The sequence below is a fragment of the Pelophylax lessonae genome, assembly GCF_965119305.1.
Source record: "Pelophylax lessonae genome assembly, chromosome: 9".
Classification (NCBI taxonomy): Eukaryota; Metazoa; Chordata; class Amphibia; order Anura; family Ranidae; genus Pelophylax; species Pelophylax lessonae.
Window position 1 is genome coordinate 125,374,495 of NC_138776.1, and position 23,449 is coordinate 125,397,943.

Consider the following 23,449-nt stretch of genomic DNA (forward strand, 5'->3'; position numbering starts at 1 on the left):
CACATGTGAATATTACACAGCAGCATGCAGCCTGGATTCCCCTGGGCTCTTTAATAATAAAGCCATATGAGGCCAGGCAGCAAATAGGCAGCTGCAGACATTTTGCTTCCTGGAGAGGCGGGAGCTGTATCTTTCCTTGTGCTGTATGAAAAGTGCAGAGCACACTGCTCCTTCCTCTGTCCCCAGCACCATCCTCATCCTCAGCTTCTCTGTCCTCAGCACCATCCTCAGCTTCTCTGTCCTCAGCCTGCCCCCTCTACTGGAGCCTGTGTACACAGGGGGCAGGACACACTCCATACAAAACACAGCAGCTGCAGCTCTTTCCAGCAAAAGCCAGGAGCAGCCTCTGCATTACCAGTGAGTAACTCCATCATTTTCTGGGCTGTGTATTGGAGAGAGGGGGATGGACAGGGATCTGGGTTGGGGGGGATGATCACATATAGAGGGAGGGAGGGGGAGGCTGGAAATCTGACATCTGCTGTAATGGGGGAACTGTCATTACAAGGCAGCTTTCCTGTCCTTCACTAAAAGAACTGCTCTGTATTGTACAGTCAAGGACATCCAATAGAAGTAGCTGCACTTGTATGCACACTACAACTGGGATGGATGATGCAAAGAGTGTTACCCATGGCAACCTGATAAGAAAAAGAAAAGCAGGCATGTCATTGGTGGGCACAGGGAGACCCCCAGGACTTTTATATAGAAACTCTATTGTGAACTTGTAAACATTTGTGCCTGGAGGGGTTGGTGGTAAAAGCAGGCGGGTAAGCCGCAGGTTAAACTAACATGTTGGCTGGAGGGGGTGATTCACAACTGTGCACCACTGTGTTTGGCAGGAGTACCACCGTCAAATGAGATTGATTTAAGGGAATGACAGCATGTAATGCATACAGTTGCTGCAGGCTTTCAAGGGTTAAAACAGATGTATCACCTACCAGCCATCAACTGGCCTCTGAAAAGTGATCCACGTTGGATCAGAAGTGTCAACAAGCCCTTATGGCCTTGTTCATGCATGAGGCTCTGTATATCGGTGTTTTGGATCGTGGGCAGAATCGCCGGCGAGATTTTACAAGAACTTCTTTTGGGCAACAGGTATGCCGCGATGCTGTTTGCACGATTTTACTGCAATTTGTCGGGCGACAATCGTGCCGCGTTTGGTGGTGCTATTGCATGTCAGGGGAATCACACGGGCGTCCCGAGATTTGCAATGATTTGGGATCGCGGGCTGAATCGCCAATATGTGAACGGAGCCTGGCATTTTTTTTTTTTGCAATTGTACAGGTTGTTTTTTTTTTTTTAACATTTTTGCATGCATTTAGGGCCGGTTTCCACTAGTGCGACTTGCTGTGCGACTTGACACATGTCAAGTCGCACAGCAAGTCAAAAGCCATTTGTTTCAATCTGGCCCATTTTCACTGCCGCGACTTCAGTTGCGGTGACTTCAAAAGTAGTTTGTGCCCTACTTTTGAGCCGACTTCAGTGCGACTTCCCTCTATAATGAGGGACAAGTCACACTGAATGCCGCAAGCAAATTTCACTACGAAGTCGCGCTAGAAGTAGCACGACTTCTTAGCCGCGGCAGTGGAAACGGAGCCTTAAGGCTCCATGCACACTAGTGTTTTTTTTTTTTTTTTTTTAAAGCTCCTAGGGACTGTATTAGCATTTTCTTCTGCTTCTAAAAACTAAATAATGTTATTCTATGTGTTCATGCATAGTACCTTAGGCTATTGAAATTTTTTGAGTCAACTCTAGGAGCAGAAAAAAAAATGTTTTTGTACAGTTTTTTTTTTTTGGAACATTTTTCCAGCAGAAAAAAAAAAAAAAAATGCTTCTAAATGCTCCAAACAGCTTTTTCTTTAGCTTTTATTTTCTGCATGTACTGCAAAAATTCTAATAAAGTGCTAATGCTACTAGAAGCTGGCACAAAAATTCTATTATTAGTGTTTTTTCTAGCTTTTTTTTGCCAATAAAAAGCTAGGGTTACTAGGCTCCTATTAAAGTCTGCTGGGGCCAAAACACACATCGAAGTGCTTGCTCAGGTGTGGACGGAGCCTTAGGACAATGAGAACAATGATGGGAGATTTCTATTGGTCAGGATGGGGTATTGCACTTTGCTCTCTGCCTTATTTACTATACACAGGTGTAGGTTGTGTATATTGACACATGTCAATCCATGTTTCTTCCTGTTGGGAAGAAATGTTATTACTTGTTATTATGTTGTTTATGTTAGGCAAAGTATAGCTGAACTCCAGGAAAAAAAAGATTAACTCTTTCAGAGGATCCCCACGGCAAGGGTTACAATTGAACTCTGTGCGTTTTTTTTAGTGCGTTTTACAGTTTGCAGAAACGCACTACAATCCATTTAACATGGTTTCCTATGGTACACGGTCATATCTATGCATTTTTCAGCTGGTGCGTTTTTGAAAAGGGTAAGGGACTTTTTTCCCTCAGCAGATTGCGTTTTGTGTGTAATAGACTTCAAGCAATCAAGTGTTTTTGTTTGTGATGCATTTTTACATGCATTTTGCAGGGCATGTAGCCTGGTATGGTTCAGGAAGGGGGCTCGCCCCTCTATTTCCTGACCTGCTGGGCTTCATGCTCAGATAAGGGCCTGGCATGGATTTGGGGGCACCTCACGCTGTTTTTTTTGCTTATTATTATTATTATTTTTTTTTATTTTTACATTCAGCTGTCAGCTGGGAAGCCCTCTGACAGCTGATGACTCATCAGTTAAGGACGTGGCGGCTGGTTTCCTGGCCATTCCTTAACAACCAGCTCCAAACAGTTTGTTAAAGAGAAAAAAAAAAAAAACATGCAATGCGCATCAAAAACGCATGTTCCAAAATGCACCGAAAAACTGTGCCTGAAAACTGCATCAACCACATAGATGTGAGCCTAGGGTTAGTCTAGAGTTGCAGGGATAAGGTGTAATACTTACCTAATGTCCTGGCTTCCTCCATCCATATGAGCGGTCCCTCGCAGAGTCACAGTAACACTTCAGCCTGCTGACGTACAGGAAAGGGTTAATAGCCCTGCACTGCACGTGATGACGTCGAGGGGGCCACTCACACGCTGGAGCTTGGGAGCTGTGCTGGAACCAGGGACACGGTAAGTAATACACCTCATCCATTCAGCTTTAAACTATACAAGCATTTAACCCTTGGAGGCCTAATGCAAGGATAGTGTTTGTCTCATTCCCAGAGTACAGTTTTAACTACTTGTTTTGACAAAACGGGATGCAAAATGACCTAGTGCATGGGTGTCCAAACTTTTGGCTTCTCTGGGCCACATTGAGTGTAGAGAAATTTTCTCGGGCCGCATATTAAATATATACTATAGTTAAGGTATATAAGTAATAAAATGCCGCCACGCCCCCTCACTAATTTAACACAACTAGAGGATGATCAAATGAAATGGAATCAGTATACAGAGGTTTACTTCTTCTGAGCGATAATAAAGGGACACTCTAACCACCATGACCACTTCAGTGATTTGAAGTGGTCATGGTGGTAGGAGTCAGAAACACTGCACATGCTCCCCTCCCCTCTGAGGCAGCCTCTGCCTACCGTTAGTTGGAAGCTGCTGTGGCCGTGCCCCTGACCTGTCTTACTTCCTCCCCAGCAGAAAAAATTTTTTCAGGGGGCAGTGGACCGCATTGCCTGAGGTTCCGGGCTGCATGTTGGACATGCCTGACCTAGTGCATTACTAATACACTGGCTTCATATAGTACAGATACGTAATATACTCACAATGGTAGAGGGCATTGATTCCTTTCAAAAGGTCTGATGGTTGCGGCATAGGAACTTCACATACAGGGATCATAAAACCAAGCACATAATATTTAAACGTACACAAGGTTTTTGAATAAAACATCAGGAGGGGGAGGGGTGCCGAATAGTGCAAAATTATTGACTTGTTAGTATGATGCTTCCGACAACCGACTGCGACTTTTCGGCCGAACAAAATCTGGTGTGCAGGCTATATAATTTTTGTTGGCCGTCAACAGAACGGCCGATTGTTCGTCAGTCAGTACAGATTTCGGCAGACAAAAATCTGATGAGCAAGACTGGGCATGCTCAGAGAAGAAAAAACACACGGAAAGTAAACCAGAACATGACATCACTTCTGAAGTTGGTTTTTGTTGGCCGATAAAATTCGTGTGCAGTCTAGAGCACATTTCAACCAACACAACAACACTGGACAAAAGACGGCCGATCGGTCGTCCAACAATCGGTGCGTGTGTACGAGGCATTATTCCTCACTCTCTTGTCAGTTGCAAGTCAGCCTTATGCTGGTCCCGCGTCGTACGGGCTGATGTTGGGCACATGCTGGTTCCGCGTCGTACGGGCTAACGTTGGGAGCATGCCGGTCCCGCCTCGTATGGGCTAACGCTGGGCGCATGCTGGTCCCGCGTCGTACGGGCTAACGCCAGGCGCATGCTGGTCCCGCGTCGTACGGGCTGACATTGGGCGCATGCTGGTTCCGCGTCGTACGGGCTAACATTGGGAGCATGCCGGTCTCGCCTCGTATGGGCTAACGCTGGGAGCATGCCGGTCCCGCCTCGTATGGGCTAACGCTGGGAGCATGCCGGTCCCGCCTCGTATGGGCTAACGCTGGGAGCATGCCGGTCCCGCGTCGTACAGGCTGACGTCAGAGAGTTGTAAGAAAAAGAGACTGTTGCATGAAGAGGAAAAAGACTGTGGGAGTGAGGGATAAGGTCACATTATTTATCATCCCCTAGGCAAAATGAGCAGTTAACCCTTGCAGTAGGGAGGAGGACCCACTGTAAAGGTAAATCTATTTTATTTTTTTCCCCCAAGAGTTTTAAAGTGTTATTAAACCCAGGACCCCGCATTCATTATCTGGCCTCCCACAGTACACAGAACATGGAAATGCAATTATTTCGGTAAATATAAACTGCTAAATACCTTTTCTCATAAGGAGTCAGAGTAGTCTTTTTTGACTTTTATGAGTGTCCAGCCAAGCACTGGGTAAAGATTGTAGGAATCCTATAAGACTGCAAGACCCCTGACCAACTGTCTGGACAGTGCTGATTGGCCCTGTGCTGATTGCATGCACCCCAAACAGAGCATGTGCAGCCTGACTCCATACACTCAGTGTTATCAGGAAATTATCAGGGGTCAGTGGAAGGAGTGGAGGATCAGAGAAGACAGGATCAAACAGCCTTTTTACACAATGCGGAGGATGAACCCTTTAGGTTCCACAGTGAGTATAACAAGCTTGCTTTACTGCATATACAGACTGATTTTACTGTTGGGGGTTTGGTAACCCTTTAAAGTGGAAGTAGACACTTTTTTGGCACTTGTACCTACAGGTAAGCCTATAATAAGGCTTCCCTGTAGGTACAGTGAATATCTCCTAAACCTACATGCAGCCGGTAACGTCACCACTGCATGCGCTATGAAGGGGCGTTATACCCGCGTCGTCCCTTCAGAGTGCCATGACACAGTCTGTGACTCCTGCGCGCATGTACGGGAGTAATGTCGTCGCGGCGTGGCCAATCAGATGGCCTGAGGACATGAAACCGGAAGTAAAACTGGGTGAAGATGGAAGGGCCTGTCAGCAGGTACAGCGTGGCTCTGGAGGGCTTCGTTCTAAGGTATTTCATAATGTGCTAGTATGCGATGCATAGTCACACATTATGCCTTTACCTTGCAGGGTTTAAGAAAAAAAATTGTGAGATTTACTACTGCTTTAACCAATTCCATACCGCATCATTGTAAAATGACGGCAGCAGGAAGCTTTTGTCGATCCGGGCCGCCGTCATATGACGGCGGCCCGGTCTTGCCGCTTCTGTGCGCCCCAGGGGGGCGCAGCGCGGCGATCATGGATGAGGCTCGTCCCTCGGACATAGCCCATCCCCGATCAAGGTAGACAGCCAATTAAAATTGGCTGTTTACTACGTGATCGGCTGTGTCAATCACAGCCGATCACATGAGCAGCTCCAGCACGAGCCGCTCGTTCTCTCTGCAATGCGCGCCCTCGTTCTCTCTGCAATGCGACGATCGTGGATGAAGCTCATCCCTCAGACAGAGCCCATCCTAATCTAGGTAAAGAGCCAATGAAATTGGCTTTTTACCACGTGACCGGCTGTCAATCACAGTCGGTCACAGAATGTCAATAGAGAACACGGTAACTAGCTGTCACTGTGTTCTCCTCCTCACACACTGATCCTGTGTGAGGAGGAGATTGTGGTAACAGCTAGTTATCGATTAAAGTGCACCCCAAAACACACTGATTGCCCCCCCTCAATAAAGAGGACCTGTCACCAGTCCATCAAAGTACCTGTCACCAGTCCATCAAAGTACCTGTCACCAGTCCATCAAAGTACCTGTCACCAGTCCATCAAACTACCTGTCACCAGCCCATCAAACTACCTGTCACCTAGCCCATCAGAATACCCAAGTACCTCTCTGAAGCTCATCAGAGTACCTGAGTACCTTTCTGAAGCCGATCAGTGTACCTGAGTACCTGTCTGCAGCCCATCAGAGTACCTGAGTACCTATCTGCAGCCCATGCCTCCTAGATTATGTGTTGGGGGTGTTTGCTTTCCAAAATGGGGTCATTTTTTGGGTAATTCCATTGTCCTGGGGTTCCAGGGCCTTCAAAAGGCCTACAAATAGGTTGCAATGAAATTATATGTGTAATTTATGCTCCTAGAACACCTGACTGTGCTCCTTGCATGTTGGGCCTCTGTATGTGGCAATGCTGTGACAAAGTCCCACACATGTGGTATCGCCATACTCAGGAGAAGTAGCAGAATGTATTTTGAAGTGTAATTTTTGCTATGCACATGCTATGTGTTAGAAATATCTTCTAAATTGACAACTTTGTGTAAAAAAAAAAAAAAAATGCGTTTTAATTTTCTTTCCACATTTTCCAAAAACTTGTGGAAAAAAGTGACATGTTCAAAAGACTCATTATGCCTCATTGAATATATGTTGGGGTGTTTGCTTTCCAAAATGGGGTCATTTTGGGGGTAATTCCATTGTCCTGGTGCTCCAGGGCCTTCAAAAGTGTGATAGGTCATTAGGAAATTATATGTGTAATTTATGCTCCTAGAATATCTGACGGTGCTCCTTGCATGTTGGGCCTCTGTATGTGGCCAGGCTATGTAAAAGTCTCACACATGTGGTATTGCCATACTCAGGAGGAGTAGCAGAATGTATTTTGGGGTGTAATTGCAAGTATGCATATACTGTGTGTGAGAAATAACTTGTTGTTATGACAATTCTGTGTAAAAAAAAATAAAAAAATATTTCTTAATTTTCCTAAGAATTGTGGGAAAAAATTACAACTTCAAAAAACTCACCATGTCTCTTACTAAATACCCTGGAATGTCTACTTTTCAAAAAGGGGTCATTTTGGGGGTATTTGTACTGTCCTGACATTTCAGGGCCTCAAGAAATTAGATAGGCCGTCGGTACATCAGGTGTGATCAATTTTCAGTGATTGGCACCATAGCTTGTAGACTCTATAACTTTCACACAGAGTAAATAATGACCACTAATTTTGGATTATTTTTACCAAAGATATGTAGAAGTATAAATTTTTGCCCAAATTTATGAAAAAAAATTACTTATTTATTTGCAAAATTTTATAATAGAAACCAAAATAAAAGTGTTTTATTTTCAAATTTATTTTTGCTATTTTTTCACTTGTATTGCAAATATACCACCAAAATAAAGCTCAATTTGTGTGAAAAAAATTATAAAAAATTTGATTGGGTACAGCATTGTATGACTGAGTAATTATCATTCAAAGTGTGAGAGCGCGGAAAGCTGAAAATTGGTCTGGGCAGGACGGGGGTGTAACTGCTCTGTATGGAAGTGGTTAAGGATGTTATTATGTAAACTATGACTACTTCTAGTCACTGACTAATTTGAATTACGGTAATTATACTTGTTAAAAATGTCTGGTGACCTTGCAGTGCTGGACAGTTTGCTTACAAACTTGTGTAGTGTTAAAGTGTATGTGTACCATTGGGGAAACTTCCCTTCATTTTCTGTCCCAGAGACACAACAGGAAAGAAAAGGAAATCTCCCAAAATGAGAGGAATTTGCCTCTTAGACATCGATCCCCAGAACAGGTGTCGCTATTTGCCAATTTTTCTTTACCTCTTGTTCTGGGAACAATTCCCAGAATTTTGGATTTCCCCTCTTTTTTTTTTTTTTTCCCAGTGACAATGATTACCTGTACAACTAGTAATCTCCTCAATAGGGACAATTACAGCAATGAAAACCTGACACAGCGTCTAAGTCTTCCCCATTCTATCTAATACTAAAGAAAAAAAAATTGGTTAGAAATACTTTAAAGCGGAGTTCCGGGCACAGAAATGATTTTTTGCTGAACATACCCCCGGGACAGTCAGGGCTAGCACATTCCACAATGGCTAGCCTCTGATCTGTCCCGGTTCGCACTTACCTTTTAGAAGAAATACTTACTTAGAAAATTTCTTCCACAGCGTTTCCATCTCTGTTGTGGGCAGCTGAAGCCGGCGCGGTCCTCTTCTCTGTCTTCTTCCGCGTCTTTGTGTCCCAGAATGCACTGCACCGGCCCCTCTCGTCACTTCCGGTGCGGCGCCGCATTCCTAAACAGCTTCTGGGCATGCCCAGCGGCGTCGCCCGGAAATGACGAGCGGGGCCGGTGCCGTCGCATTGATTCCTGGGAGCTATGACGTTTAGCTCCCAGGAATCATCGCGAGGCAGGAAGTGACGGGGTGAGCCTCGGCGCTGGAGGAGGAAGCAGTCATAGGTGAGTATTTACGATCTTCAATAAAAAGGTGCCTAGTCATGTCTGGGAATATCAGAGGTTTTTTATTGCCTCATGGGACGTGTAGTTCCACAACAGCTGGAGGGCCGTAGTTTGAAGATCCCTGGATAGTTGTGGTTCTGCCATGTTCAGAAAAATGGGCACTTCTCTTGCCCATGCAACAGGATTATGGATTTTGCAAAAGACCTCTGCAGCAGTGCAGCACAGCCTTTCTCAACAGCATGAAGAACCGTCCAACTAAGAACTGCTTATAGCATGTATTTTTTCATAAATAATCTGCTGAAGCACTCCTCTGAAAATGTCCATCTGAAACCGAATCCCTGTAGAGGGAAAATGACACGACACTGACACAGTGACCTGATGACGTTACCTGCTATTGTAAACTGCATGACTATGACAGTCTGTTTACATCAGCCATATTCTAAGAATCAGGTATTAAAACTTGCTTGAAGTTTATGGAAAGCTTTACAGGTCTATTAAACGTTCTGTTTAATTATGACAGGTCTATGAACAGTTCCTATTGTCAAGAGGTAGGGATTAGGGATGATCGAACGATTCGGCCAAATTCCAAACTTTTTGCGGTAAAAGTTCGGAAATTCGGCCACCAGAACCGCCCAAAATACAATGGGACAGGAACTGGGCTTTAAAAGCCTGTGATTGGCCCAGAAACATCAGTAAATGCCAATTGAGGGGGCAGGAGTCTGCTAGGAATGCGATTGGAGTGACTACGGGGTCCAGAGGCCAATCAGGAGTGAATACGCCCCCCAGTATATAACATAGCCCCACCAAACCTCTGGCACTGTAATACAGGGGCTGTGGAAGAGAGTGGAAGCATTTGTGTTTCTCTGCTGTATGGAGCTGTTCTTTTAGTGTGACAAAAGGGATATGCAGTGTAGCTAGGGTACTATATACCACTATAGTTAGATTCAAAAATCTAGTTTTTGTAGGGATAGCTTTAAGTGTCGGGGTGACCGTAGTGTAGTTTAGGTGACCTGACTCTGCCATGTCAGGGTGACCGTAGTGTAGTTTAGGGTGAACTGACTCTGCCATGTCAGGGTGACCGTAGTGTAGTTTAGGGTGAACTGACTCTGCCATGTCAGGGTGACCGTAGTGTAGTTTAGGGTGAACTGACTCTGCCATGTCAGGGTGACCGTAGTGTAGTTTAGGCTGAACTGACTCTGCCATGTCAGGGTGACCGAACTCTGCCATGTCAGGGTGACCGTAGTGTAGTTTTGGCTGAACTGACTCTGCCATGTCAGGGTGACCCCACTATGCAGATTCTGGGTTAGGGGTGTATATATATATATATACACAGAAGTTAAAAAAAAAAACGCCTGAAACAAAAACGCCCAGGTGTGAAAGGAGGGTAACACCATCCCAGCGCTACTGAAATTCTAAGAAAAATAATCTGTTTTTTTTTTCTGGTTCTGGACATGCTACAGAGCTGAAACTTCACAAGCACACTTTTTAGACCCCCCAGACACTAAATCCAAAGAAATCTCTTTTTTTTTCCAATAATTTTTTCAATAATTGGCTCTCTATCAAAAACGACAATTTTTAAGAACTTTTTTTTGCCTGATTCATAGTCCCTGGGGCATGACCGAGAACCCTAGGCACTTTTTAAGGGCATTTATTGGGTTTTAGGGCTTCAAAATGGTGTTTTTTTATTCCAGAAGTTCGGGTCCCATTGATTTCAATGGGGTTCTGGAATCCGAACCGAACTTTCGAGAAATTCGGGTGTTCTGGTCGAACCAAACTTTTCAAAAGTTCGATCATCCCTAGAGGGATGAGGTTTTCGGCTTCATCTACACTGATGTTGTTTCCTTTAAACTTGTAAATGATGCTATAAGGACATGTTCACACTGTGCGGGGACTGGGGTTTGTTCTGCGCTGTACTGAGATATGGACCTTCAGTTACAGAACTGGAGGAAGTGTCAGTGGATGAACACATTACCTCACTTGTGCCATGTTGAGAGCTACGTGTCCCTCTACTATGCTGGCAGATGGGACTTATGGTGTTTTCCATTTGCCCATCTCTGTATGATGTGCCCATGCAGACTGAGCAATTATAGTTGGTAGAATTATTTTCACCTTTTTAGTAAATGTGATCCAGCGGCTGAAAAGCCACCTGTTTATTTTAACTGCATTGTACAGATGCCAGTACTCCCACCATCACTGCCCCCTGTCATTTCTGGGCTCTCCCATTACTTGAGGGAGCCTTGGAGTAAATGCTTTCAAAGATGGAAAATAGGAGTATAGGAACATCCCTTCCCTGATCTCCTTTGCAACTGATGAACCCGAAACTGGGTAGTGTAATACAGTTCGTATACTGTAATTACTGGGCTGGTTCGACCGCCTAAAGGCTATTTCTCCAATGCCTTTTATAAAAGGCACTGGGTAAATAATGGGCAGCTGAACTGTTGATTTTTAAAGGCATACCTCCAGTAGAAAAGGGGTTAATGCATTGTGCCATTTGTAAAAAAAAAAATTATATGCAAATGCCATGCCTCTAGGCCCTTTCTGTCATCCATAAAGCCTGGCTAAAATACCCCCAATAATTACACTCATTGGTCCTGGCTTATTTTCAGGACATGGGCTACAACAAAATGGCCACCGAGGCTCCTTTTGTGAGGACAGCTCAGTCCTGTCCTGGAAATAAGTGAGGCTCCAGGAGTGTAAACATTGGGAGTATTTCAGTCAGGCGTAATGGGTGATGGAAAAGGCCTACAGGTATGACATTTGCAATAAACAATATTTTTACAAATTACACATTTTTAACTAACGGGGTCCCTTGTCTGCGCAAGCCAGTTGATGTAAAAGGTGAACTTTTTTTTCCCCCGAAAATAGAAAGCATTATACTTACCTGCTTTGTGCAATTGTATTCCACAAAGTGGCCTTTATCTTCCTCCTCTGGGGTCCCCCCGCCGATGCTCTTTGCTCCTCCTCTTATGTGTCTGCCTGCATAGAAAGCTGCTTGCTATGGGGGCAGTTGTGCTGGCTTGCTCCTGAGCCGAGCTGTGTGCACCCATAGACATACACAGTATCACAGAGCATGTTTGTCACAGAGTGTGTTTAGCCATGCTCTCTGCTCACAGAATTTGATTGACAGCAGCTGGAGCCAATGACTCCCACTGTTGCCTCTTTGTCCTTTGAATGCAGGAACAGGGTTGAGAGCTGCTATGGATGGGCACAGCATTGGATCGAGTGAGGACTGGGGTAAGTATTTGGAGGGGGGGGGCATACTGCTGCTGGGACATTTTCTACTTTAATGCAAAGGATGCATTAAGGTAAAAACATTTTTATAACTTTAGAACCACTTTACCTTAATGTGAACTGCTCTTGTTGTTGCCATTTATGGCAAGTCCCAGTATTGATGACTTTGTGCAAACTTGCTGGCTTCTTTGGTCATGTCATGCAGAGCCCCATACTGCCAATCCCTGCTGCTAATCCCACTTATGTCAGAAGTCATGTGACATAAAGGCTTGTTACATTCAGCCTTATACTGTATTTACGTCTTTGCTTTAGGGAATGACTCTTGACTTTTAGCTTTCACCTGTCACAGGTACGTATCGTAGGGAATCTTTGTTGACGTGTCCTTTTGCCAGATATGATCTATTTCCACTCATACAGAACAGGTGAAAGCCTAATCCCTCGTGTATGTTCAACTAACAGTTCTCCATTCTGCCAGGAGAAAAATTAGAGCATATTGTAGTTCCATCCATGTGACCCACCCATAGGATCAGCACCTGGAGCATATCAGTGTTATAAATAGGAAAAATGCTTTCCAGCTAAAGAAAGCAAGGTCTAGAAATTGTAGCAGCCAGAGCTATGCATAATGTGTACAGGTTTTTTAATTTTTTTAAATTTATTGTTTTTAAGGCCAATGTGACAATGTGTGGCTTTTCTTTTAGGCGTCACCCCCCACCCACCTTCCTTTATGGGCCTTCCCTGCTGTTCCATTTCTTTGTTGGCCCCTGAGAAATACCTAGTAATTTTGGGTATGGGGAAGTTACCTCTGCTGAGTTTTATCCCACATCTGGGTAGTTGGCCTTTACAATAAGGCCCCATGCATGCTTGCAGGTGTTTTATATGCCTATTTTAAATATACCGTCCTTTTCCTGCCCCTGGTGCTGCCAGTGAAGGGCTGTATGAAAGCCATAGCAGTGTAAATGTCAATGCTTCAGTGTATCGCCATTGATCCGCACACGGGCATACAAACTACTTCCCAAATGCAAAGGTTTTTGCACACGAGCACGGATCAACCAGCCATTCAGTTGTATGGCAGGTTGTATATGCCATACATTGATGCATGCGCCCCATGTGAGGGCCTTGGTTTACCTGCACAGGGATACACAAGTGTTCCATGCATTCCTGTGCAGGCAGTCCCATTGATGCCAGTTGGGATGCAGCGGCTTCACGGACACAGCCACTGCTCCCAATGTGCGGGTGCGCAACTCCAAAGACCCCTTGCACACAGCGCTCACACAGGACACAGATGCAAATGCCTCGTGTGTTGAGGCCTTATTCTCACCTGATATTCCAGCCAGTAAGTCTGTTATTTTTGTAAACCCTTACATATCTAGTATCTCACAAAAGTGAGTACACCCGTCACATTTTTGTAAATATTTTATTATATCTTTTCATGTGACAATACTGAAGAAATGACACTTTGCTACAATGTAAAGTAGTGAGTGTACAGCTTGTATAACAGTGTAAATTTGCGGTCCCCTCAAAATAACTCAACACACAGCCATTAATATCTAAATCGCTGGCAACAAAAGTGAGTACACCCCTAAGTGCAAATGTCCAAAATGGTCCAAAAGTGTCAATATTTTGTGTGGCCACCATTATTTTCCAGCACTGCCTTAACCTCTTGGGCATGGAGTTCACCAGAGCTTCACAGGTTGGCACTGGATTCCTCTTCCACTCCTCCATGACGACATCACAGAGCTGGTGGATGTTAGATACCCTTCGCCTTAGGGATGCACCGAAATGAAATTCTTGGCCGAAGCCGAATAATAATAAAATGTTTGGCCGAAGGCCGAATACCGAACGCGGTGTTTTGCATTTTTTCCATTTATTTTGCCAATTTTTTGTCCTCTCTCTTGTCCTCTCGTGTCTCTCTCTCTATCTCTTGTCCTCTCACTCTCTCTCTCTCTTGTCCTCTCATGTCTCTCTCTCTCTCTCTCTCTCTCTCTTGTCCTCTCATGTCTCTCTCTCTCCCTAAATGTTACTGTAGGGAATGGGATTCAGTGCACACTGCAGCCTTGTACCATAGGGTTAATGTTAGTGACACTGTAGGGATTGGGAAGGATGCTGGGAATGGAAATCAGGAAGCATGCAGGCAGCCTTGTAAATTTTAATTGCAGATCCAGGGCACTGGGCAGGTCAGGGTTAATGTGGTAACATCAATTACTCAGTGACAGTCAGTCAGTGTCAGTGTGGACTCGATCAGATTATACAGTGACAGACAGTCTCTCATAGTGGTGGTAGTAGGAGGCTGGAGGTGGACTAGTAGTAGCCTGGAAAGGAGCACAGCCACATACATACATACATACATTACTCACTCGTGCACTGCAGCCCGCCCCACACATTCAGTGAGTCTTACTCTCCTCCCTAGTTTTTTCAATGGCACATTCAGGAAGCCAATCACGCCGTGAGTTGCGGCACAGCGGAACCAATCAGGTGTGCAGGCACGCGTGATTGGTTCGCTGTGCAGCTAATCACGGCGTGATTGGCTTCCTGAATGTGCCATTGAAAAAACTAGGGAGGAGAGTAAGACTCACTGAATGTGTGGGGCGGGCTGCAGTGCACGAGTGAGTAATGTATGTATGCTCACCGCTGAAGTGTCCCGGCTTCCCCTGCCTAACACGGAAGTCTGTGAGTCCTCCTGTCCTCCTCCGAGTCCCTTCCCCCTGTAAATATCGCCTACGGCCACAGAACGATAGTCAATATCATATCGACTATCGTTCAGCCCTATTATTCGGCACAAAATTATTCGGCCTTTTGACTTATTCGGCCGAACACCGAAAGTGCTATTTTTTCTATTTTCGGCCGAATAATGTTCGGCCGCCGATTATTCGGTGCATCCCTACTTCGCCTTCCACCTTCTGTTTGAGGAGGCCCCACAGATGCTCAATAGGGTTTAGGTCTTGAGACATGCATGGCCAGTCCATCACGTTTACCCTCAGCTTTAGCAAAGCAGTGGTCTTCTTGGAGGTGTGTTTGGGGTCATTATTATGTTGGAATACTGCTCCGAAGGGAGGGGATCATGCTCTGGTTCGGTAAGTCACAGTACATATTGGCATTCATGGTTTCCTCAATGAACTGTAGCTCCCCAGTGCCGGCAGCACTCATGCAGCCCCAGACCATGACACTCCCACCACCATGCTTGACTGTAGGCAAGACACACTTGTCTTTGTACTCCTCACCTGGGTGCCTCCACATAGACTTGCCACCATCTGAACCAAATAAGTTTATCGTGGTCTCATCAGACCACCGGACATGATTCCAGTAATCCATGTCCTTAGTCTGCTTGTCTTCAGCAAACTGTTTGCGGGCTTTCTTGTGCATCATCTTTAGAAGAGGCTTCTGTGACGGTATTCACCATCACTGGAGGTGAGGAGCAGATACTTAATGGTTTGAATTGCTTCAGATGGGACAGCAATATTTGTCGGCAATATCTTCATATAGAAATATGAAGATTTAATCCTATTTTACACTGGGAGACTTAGACTGTTATAGACAATTGCCATGAAGTCTGACTCCTAGATCAGTGGTTCTCAAATCCGGTCCTCGGGACCCACCAACAGGCCAGGTTTGCAAGATAACTAAATTACATCACAGGTGATCTCATTTGCTGCTCAGTGATTGCAGTATTCTAGTCTGCATCCCCCAAGGTAATACTTAAAATCTGGCCTGTTAGTGGGTCCCGAGGACCGGAATTGAGAACCACTGTCCTAGATAATGGGTGTATTCCACAGGGCTGTGGAGTTTGAGTTGGAGTCGAGGAGTCGGGAGTCGGAGGAAATTTTGGGTACCTGGAGTCGGAGTAGGCAAACAATACTCTGACTCCTACTAAATTTAGATTGGAATTAAAAAAAAAAGCAAGTTTAAATGTCCCAATTCACAAAAAGTTATAATTAACATCTTAGTATAAGGAAACTTATAATTGAGGAGGCCAAATGTAAAAAGGAAGAACTACAGAAAGTTCTAAAAGGACGTTTTGTCTTCCTTAAAATGGATGCACGCACATGAAGTGGTTACGGTGTCTGATGGTGTGCTTGTAGCCCCCTCGGAAAGCACTAGGAGCATCCGTCAATGGAGGTACACGGTCAGGGTGTCGGTTGATCCGTTATAGCTTCCTTCTGGGAGGACAGCCATGCAGACCAATTTGATGCAGTGTGCAGCGTATGGTCTGAGCACTTGACAGGCTGACCCCCCACCCCTTCAACCTCTGCAGCAATGATGGCAGCATTCATATGTCTATTTCCCGAAGACAATCTCTGGATATGACGCTGGGCACCTGCACTCAACCTCTTTGGTTGACCATGGTGAGGCCTGTTCTCAGTGGAACCTGTTCTGTTAAACCACTGTATGGTCTTGGCCACCGTGCTGCAGCTCAGTTTCAGGGTCTTGGTAATTGTCTTATAGCCTAGGCCATCCTTATGTAGAGCAACAAATCTTTTTTTTTCAGATCCTCAGACAGTTCTTTGCCATGAGGTGCCATGTTGAACTTCCAGTGACCAGTATGATAGAGTGAGAGCGATAAAACCAAATTTAACACACCTGCTCCCCATTCACACCTGAGACCTTGTAACACTAATGAGTCACATGACACTGGGGAGGGAAAATGGCTAATTTGGCACAATTTGGACATTTTGACTTAGGGGTGTACTCACTTTTGTTGCCAGCTGTTTAGACATTAATGGCTGTGTGTTGACTTATTTTGAGGGGACATCAAATTTACACTGTTATATAAGCTGTACACTCACTACTTTACATTGTAGCAAAGTGTCATTTCTTCAGTGTTGTCACATGAAAAGATATAATAAAATATTTACAAAAAAGTGAGAGTGTACTCACTTTTGTGAGATACTGTACATATACCCAGTGAAGTGACTGGCCACAGGTGATATACAGAGATGAAAGGAAGTCTCCCACATAGGTTTTACCTGTTTTTCTGTAGCCCTCTCTCATCTACATCTGTTCAAGGTTCAGAATTTTATATAGCTTATCTGAGCTTTCAGAAAGCGGGGGGTGGGGAACTAAAGCTTTGTTTCTATTTCATTCAGAGGTGTACAACTTTAACAGACCAAGCTGTCCAGAAAAAGTGGCAGTTAGAGGGTTGAGACAATAGCCAGCTTTTATTATTCTTTAACCACCTCCCACCCGGGCCATTGTACATATACGGCCGGGTGGGAGTCTCGTCCTTCTGAATGGACGTTCCGGAACGTCCTTCAGAAGGAGCGAGATCGCGCCGCTGCGGGCACGCGCAGCGGCGCGATCTCGATGTGCCTGTGTCCCTCGGACACAGCGCAACAATATGCGTCAGGAGGGCCCTGTGATTGGCCCTCCTGATCACATGACGGCTGTGTCCAATCACAGCCGTCATGTAATGTAAATACAGCCGTTGTAACGGCTTCGATCTCTTCTCCTCAGATCCTGTCAGGGAGGAGAAGAAGAGGATCGATACTGGAGCTGGGGTGATCAGTGAGTATTTCTAAGTACTCACTGATCACAGGGGGGGGGTCTGTGCTGGTAATCAGATGATTGATTACCAGTGCAGCCCTGGGGGGAGGGGATGCCACTAGAGCCACCAGGGATGCCCACTCATGACCACCAGGGATGCCCACCATGGCCACCAGGGATGGCAAACAGCCTGCCAGTAGTGCCCTCCTATCAGTGCTGCCCACCAATGCCATATATCAGTGCTGCCCACCAGTGCCCGTTATTGCCATCCACCAGTGCTGCCCACCAGTGCCCATTATTGCCCACCAGTGCTGCCTATCAGTGCCCATCAGTGCCCCCATCAGTGCCCCCCATCACTGCCAATCAGTGCCGCCCATCAGTGCCACCTATCAGTGCCCACCAGTGCCCATCAGTGCCGCCGATCAGTGCCCATCAGTGCTGCCTATCAGTGCCCATCAGTGCTGCCTATCAGTGCCCACCAATGCTACATATCAGTGCTATCTATCAGTGTCACATATCAGTGCCCATCAGTGCTGCATATCAGTGCCACCCCATCAGTGCCACCCAATCAGTGTCTCCTCATCAGTGCCTGTCAGTGCGGCATCATCAGTGCTCATCAGTGCAGGAAAAAACGTATCTATTCACAAAATTTTATAACCTAAACAAAAAAACTTTTTTTTTTTTCAAACTTTTCTGTCTTTTTTTATTTGTGCACCAAAAAAGAAAAAACCTGGCAGTGATCAAATACCACCAAAAGAAAGCTCTATTTCTGGGGAAAAAAGGACACAAATTTGGTTTAGGTACAATGTTGCATGACCGCGCAATTGTCATTCAAAATGCAACAGCTCTAAAAGATGAAAATTGGTCTGGGAAGGAAGGGGGTTTAAGTGCCCAGTATTGAGGTAGTTAAAAAAACAAAAATACCTTTATCCCCCCCCCCCCCCAAAAAACTGTTGTTGTAATTTCTTAAAACTTATTATCTGGATTTCAGCTGTATTTATTAGTCAATTCCATCTAAATCTGCTAGTTTATTCATTTTGGGGTTTAAATGAGTTGTAAATGTTTTTTTTTATCTTAATGCATTCTATGACTTTACAATTACTTTAATAAAGTTTTTAAAATGCTCCATTGCGTTACCCACCCCCCTCCTCCTTTGACCTCATACTTGATGAAGACCTTGTATGAGGGATTTATAAAGATATATATATATATATATATATATATATATATATATATATATATATATATATATATATCTTTGTACAGAATATATCAGCGTACAGGTGCTTTTCTTTCATGCTGGCAGTCACAGGAAACTCTAAGAAAATCATCATTTTTCTCTTCCTCTTTTCTGTCCTAAATTTATGACTGCGTGGCGAGGCATACCCATCTTATGAGACAAGTGTAGTTACAATTCATTCTTTTCAGGGGAAGATGACTGTCCTTTTTTATGAGTATCTGGCATCTAAAGCCTTTTGTTCTTTCAGCCTTCTCCATTCCAGATAAAGTGTTCTCTACTACTGTACTCTTCCGAGTATAAGAAGAGTAAGTTATATACAGTGATGTTATGGTCTGTGTAACGTGCATGTCAGTATGACTGGCAAATCCAGAAATAAACGTGGAATAAAGCCACCATCGCATTAACTGACAGCTTGACTATTACATGAAAAGTCAATATTTGCATACAACTTCAGCTGCCTCTATCTCTGCATCTTCTGATTGTTTGTTTTGTTTTTAGCATTCAGTTTTCACTTAACTTATTTTGTGCTCATGCACATTTTTCATCTTCTGTTCAGTTTGAGATAGGTTTGCATAAATTGGTTGTTAAGGCATATTGTTTACTTTATTGCATTTTTTTCTGCCTTGCAATATCAGCTCTCAGCCCCCCCCCCCCTTCTCAAATACTTATGGTGCCCATACACTAAACGAAAAATAGTTTGAAAATCTGTCATTTGGCCAGTTTGTTCGTTTGTTCATTTTTCATCCAGTTAATGGGCACATAAATCGAAAATCGATTGTGACATTTTTGAGCCAAAAATGAGACATTTTTGAGCCAAAAAATGAAGGAAAAGTTTGGAAAACCTCTGCCAAACGGACGATAAAATAAAATGTTAATGGGTTACTTGCCTGTTTTAAAAATTGAACAGCTGGTACTTGACCCAGAAGCAAGAAACAAGCGAGAAACTGATACATTTATTTCCATCGAACAATTTATCGGTCTGTTCCTTTTCAAAATTCACTCAATAGATTTTTTGACTGGTGTATGGCTAGTAAATCCTGGCTCCTATTTTGATCTAGCCCTGTGACCATCAGCAGCAGTCCTCTTTCCTCTTCTTTCCTCTTCTTTCCTCCCCTTCCTCTTTCCTCTTCTTTCCTCTACTTCCTATTTCCTCTTTCCTCTCCTCTCCTTCCTCCCCTTCCTCTTTCCTCTCCTTCCTCCCCTTCCTCTTTCCTCTCCTTCCTCCCCTTCCTCTTTCCTTTCCTTCCTCCCCTTCCTCTTTCCTCTCCTTCCTCCCCTTCCTCTTTCCTCTCCCTCCTCCCCTTCCACTTTCTTCTCCCTCCTCCCCTTCCACTTTCCTCTCCCTCCTCCCCTTCCTCTTTCCTCTCCCTCCTCCCCTTCCTCTTTCCTCTCCCTCCTCCCCTTCCACTTTCCTCTCCCTCCTCCCCTTCCACTTTCCTCTCCCTCCTCCCCTTCCTCTTTCCTCTCCCTCCTCCCCTTCCTCTTTCCTCTCCCTCCCCCCCTTCCTCTTTCCTCTCCTTCCTCCCCTTCCTCTTTCCTCTCCTTCCTCCCCTTCCTCTTTCCTCTCCTTCCTCCCCTTCCTCTTTCCTCTCCTTCCTCCCCTTCCTCTTTCCTCTCCATCCTCCCCTTCCTCTTTCCTCTCCTTCCTCCCCTTCCTCTTTCCTCTCCCTCCTCCCCTTCTTCTTTCCTCTCCCTCCTCCCCTTCCTCTTTCCTCTCCTTCCCCCCTCCCCTTCCTCTTTCCTCTCCTTCCCCCCCCCCTTCCTTCCTCACTTCTCTTTCCTCTTGCCTTTTCTCCCTCCTCTGAGTGCTGGCAGGAAAACCCAGAGGATGAGAAATATAACTGCCCTTTACAATGCAATTTGCCTGGAGCAGGTGGATTTAATATGTTCATTATTTTAAGAAAAACAATTGTGTCTTTACAATCGCTTTAAATTATTTATTTTCGTTTCATGTGAAAAAGAGCAATTGATAAGACAAATATACGTAGGTAAAGCTGGTCACACACCTGAATTTTGTTCAGAAATGTTCTTTTTCAGAATGTTTGTTTGATTTTCAAATGGTTTACGGGGGTCAAATCAACATTCGTTAGGAGGAGAATAGGAAATTTTTCTCAAAAGGAACCAAATTCTAACTGCTGGTTAGTTTGTGTGGGCCAATCATACATGTTGAAACCTGTTTATTAATTCTGAGATTCCATCAAGTAGCCAGCCTGGATGAAATCAAAAGGTTTACTAGGGCTGGCTATACATAGGTCGAAGTTCGAAATAATTTTCTTTTGAAAATCAGAAATTTAGTGCGTTTTGTGATTTGATGGTGCCATTATTGGTTTTTAAATTCAACTAACCAAGCCTTCAATTTCACCACATATTGCTACAGAAAATAATTTTCGTGGCTGGGAATCTTCCTTTATTTCCCGGGAATCTTTCTTTTCTTGCATTTCTTTTTGGATTATATTTCTCACACGATTCTCCCATCATTGATTTAGAAAATCTGTTCGTTTTTCAAAAAATTTCCAACATGCCCAATCACTCAAATTCAAGGAGTTGCTGCGGCCCACTAAAGGTGCGAAATTCGAACGAAAATTATTACATAAGATTTTCAAAATTCGACCCATGTATGGCCAGCCTAACACCCTACACTCTTCCCCATCTCTCTGTCCCCACTGTACTTGCCTCCATGGGTGATAACTAAGCTATCAGTGCCCAATCAGCTGGTGCAGCAGTCCAGGCATTTAAAATGCTATTGCTCTGATCCACCCCTGAAGCTAATAATCCAGTTTGTGTAGATGTTTAGGTGCATCTGACTACAGAAACCTATTCACCATCTCCCCCCCCCCCCCCTCTTCTCAATGAGGCCTTATGCCTCGTACACACGCATTGATTATTGGCCGGGAATTTTCGGCCAACGTCCGATCGGATGTTTTTCGGCTTGTTAGTATGATGCTTTCGACAACCGACTCCGACTTTTCGGCCGAATAAAATCTGGTGTGCAGGCTATAAAATTTTTGTTGGCCGTCAACACAACGGCCGATTTTCCGTCAGTCAGTACAGATTTCGGCAGACAAAAATCTGATGAGCAAGACTGGGCATGCTCCGAGAGGAAAAAATGCACGGAAAGTAAACCAGCACATGACATCACTTCTGAAGTAGATTTTTTTTGGACGAGAAAATTCGTGTGCAGTCTAGGCACATTCCAACCAACAAAACACCACTCTGGACAAAAGTCGGACGATCGGTCGGCCGATAATCGTTGCGTGTGTACAAGGCATTAGTCTTCACTGAAAGCCCATATGATAGGATGACAACACAGGTACATAACTGTGAGACAGCCAGGTACAGTGTGTTGTCACCCTATAACAGGAAGTACCTGAACAAAGACGATGGCAGGATCACTAGTTATTTTAATGAAAGCTACAGATCTATAAATATGATCTATTCAAAATTCATTAACAGGTTAAAGCTTCTAGAAAGTTTGAGAGTCTGTTCACACCAAAATGTGGTGCATAAAAGGCATGTTCTGTGTAAATTTTCCACACTGCAGGTGAACGCACTGCCCTTGCATATGGGTGCTAGTGAATTGTTAATGGCAACCCAAATGCATTTTGCAAACGCAGCGCATTTGCTGGCACCATAGTGCATGGTACCGCAGTACAATGTGGTTTGCTGCAGTACCTTCTGAAAAAGTAGTGCTTGCATTACTTTTTCATGTTCCAGTGCATTTTGCAGGCCAATGTGCATTCAAAACCTGACCTCATGGGAATGCACTCATTTTGGTGTAAACCGGCCTTTAGTGATTGGTTTTGCATGTACTTTGGATTAATAAAATTAACTGAAAAGTAAAACTTTTAATAAAATCCATATAATATATGTTTGCCCTGAAAATGTTTTTTTCTGTGCTAAACAAAACTGGATGAATTTGCCATATAAATCATTTATTTTTCCTGGTAATGGGTCATTTTGTCTGTAATGGCCACTCATTTAACATGCAATAGTACGCTGTGATTTATGAAAACATGGTTTCCTGTGTGCAGTGTTTTCATTTGTAGAGGTAGGCCTGCTTTCCATGCAGCAGATAGCTTTGACCTCCTGTTTCAAGGTCAGTGGGATAGGAGGTTATATTGTGTTTGGCAACATATCATTGGCACCAAGCACTGCAAGTTAACAACACCTTTTTTTTTATTTGGAGGCTTTATAAACCTTCCTACCTACACCTTGTAATTTTAACCTGCATGGAATTGCAGACCCCACAAGAACCCTCTTCAGCCAAATAGGGACAAAAACACCTGAAGTAAAAAAGTTAAATAAATGAAACAACAAAAGACAACCACCTTGGAAAATATTAGGTCCCGGCCCTATATTTGGGGTTAAAAGCATATAATTAAAATCATTGAACTAAACCTTATAATCATAAACAAACCAATAATTATTTAAAAATAAATATCAAACACCAAGACTTGAGCTGAACGGTGTTTATCAAATTCTTTAACCACACTGTTTACCCACAATAGTGGGCGCCATTACCCACCAGCTGGGTGGTGTTGCAAACCAGCCCCCCCCCCCCCCCCCAACACTACGGCCTGAGCAATCAGGGATTGCAAACTTGCCTGGAGATAGTAAACCAATATCAACAAGGAGAATAAGGGTCTGTGATAAAGGCCAACAGAGTAGTCTTCCAATACACAATGCCTAAAAGAAAAAGACCTCAGAGAAAACCACAACTTGGGA

General features: G+C 44.3%; 1 protein-coding gene across 1 annotated transcript in view; it reads left to right on the top strand.

Annotated features, from left to right (window-relative positions):
- Positions 1 to 228: 228 nt before the first annotated feature.
- The window catches only part of STAMBPL1 (STAM binding protein like 1), an 83,341-nt gene continuing 60,120 nt past the window's right edge, over positions 229 to 23,449 (top strand). The window contains exon 1 of the mRNA XM_082268173.1: positions 229 to 357. The gene's annotated coding sequence lies outside the window, so the exon portion shown is untranslated. The remainder of the gene's footprint in view (positions 358 to 23,449) is intronic.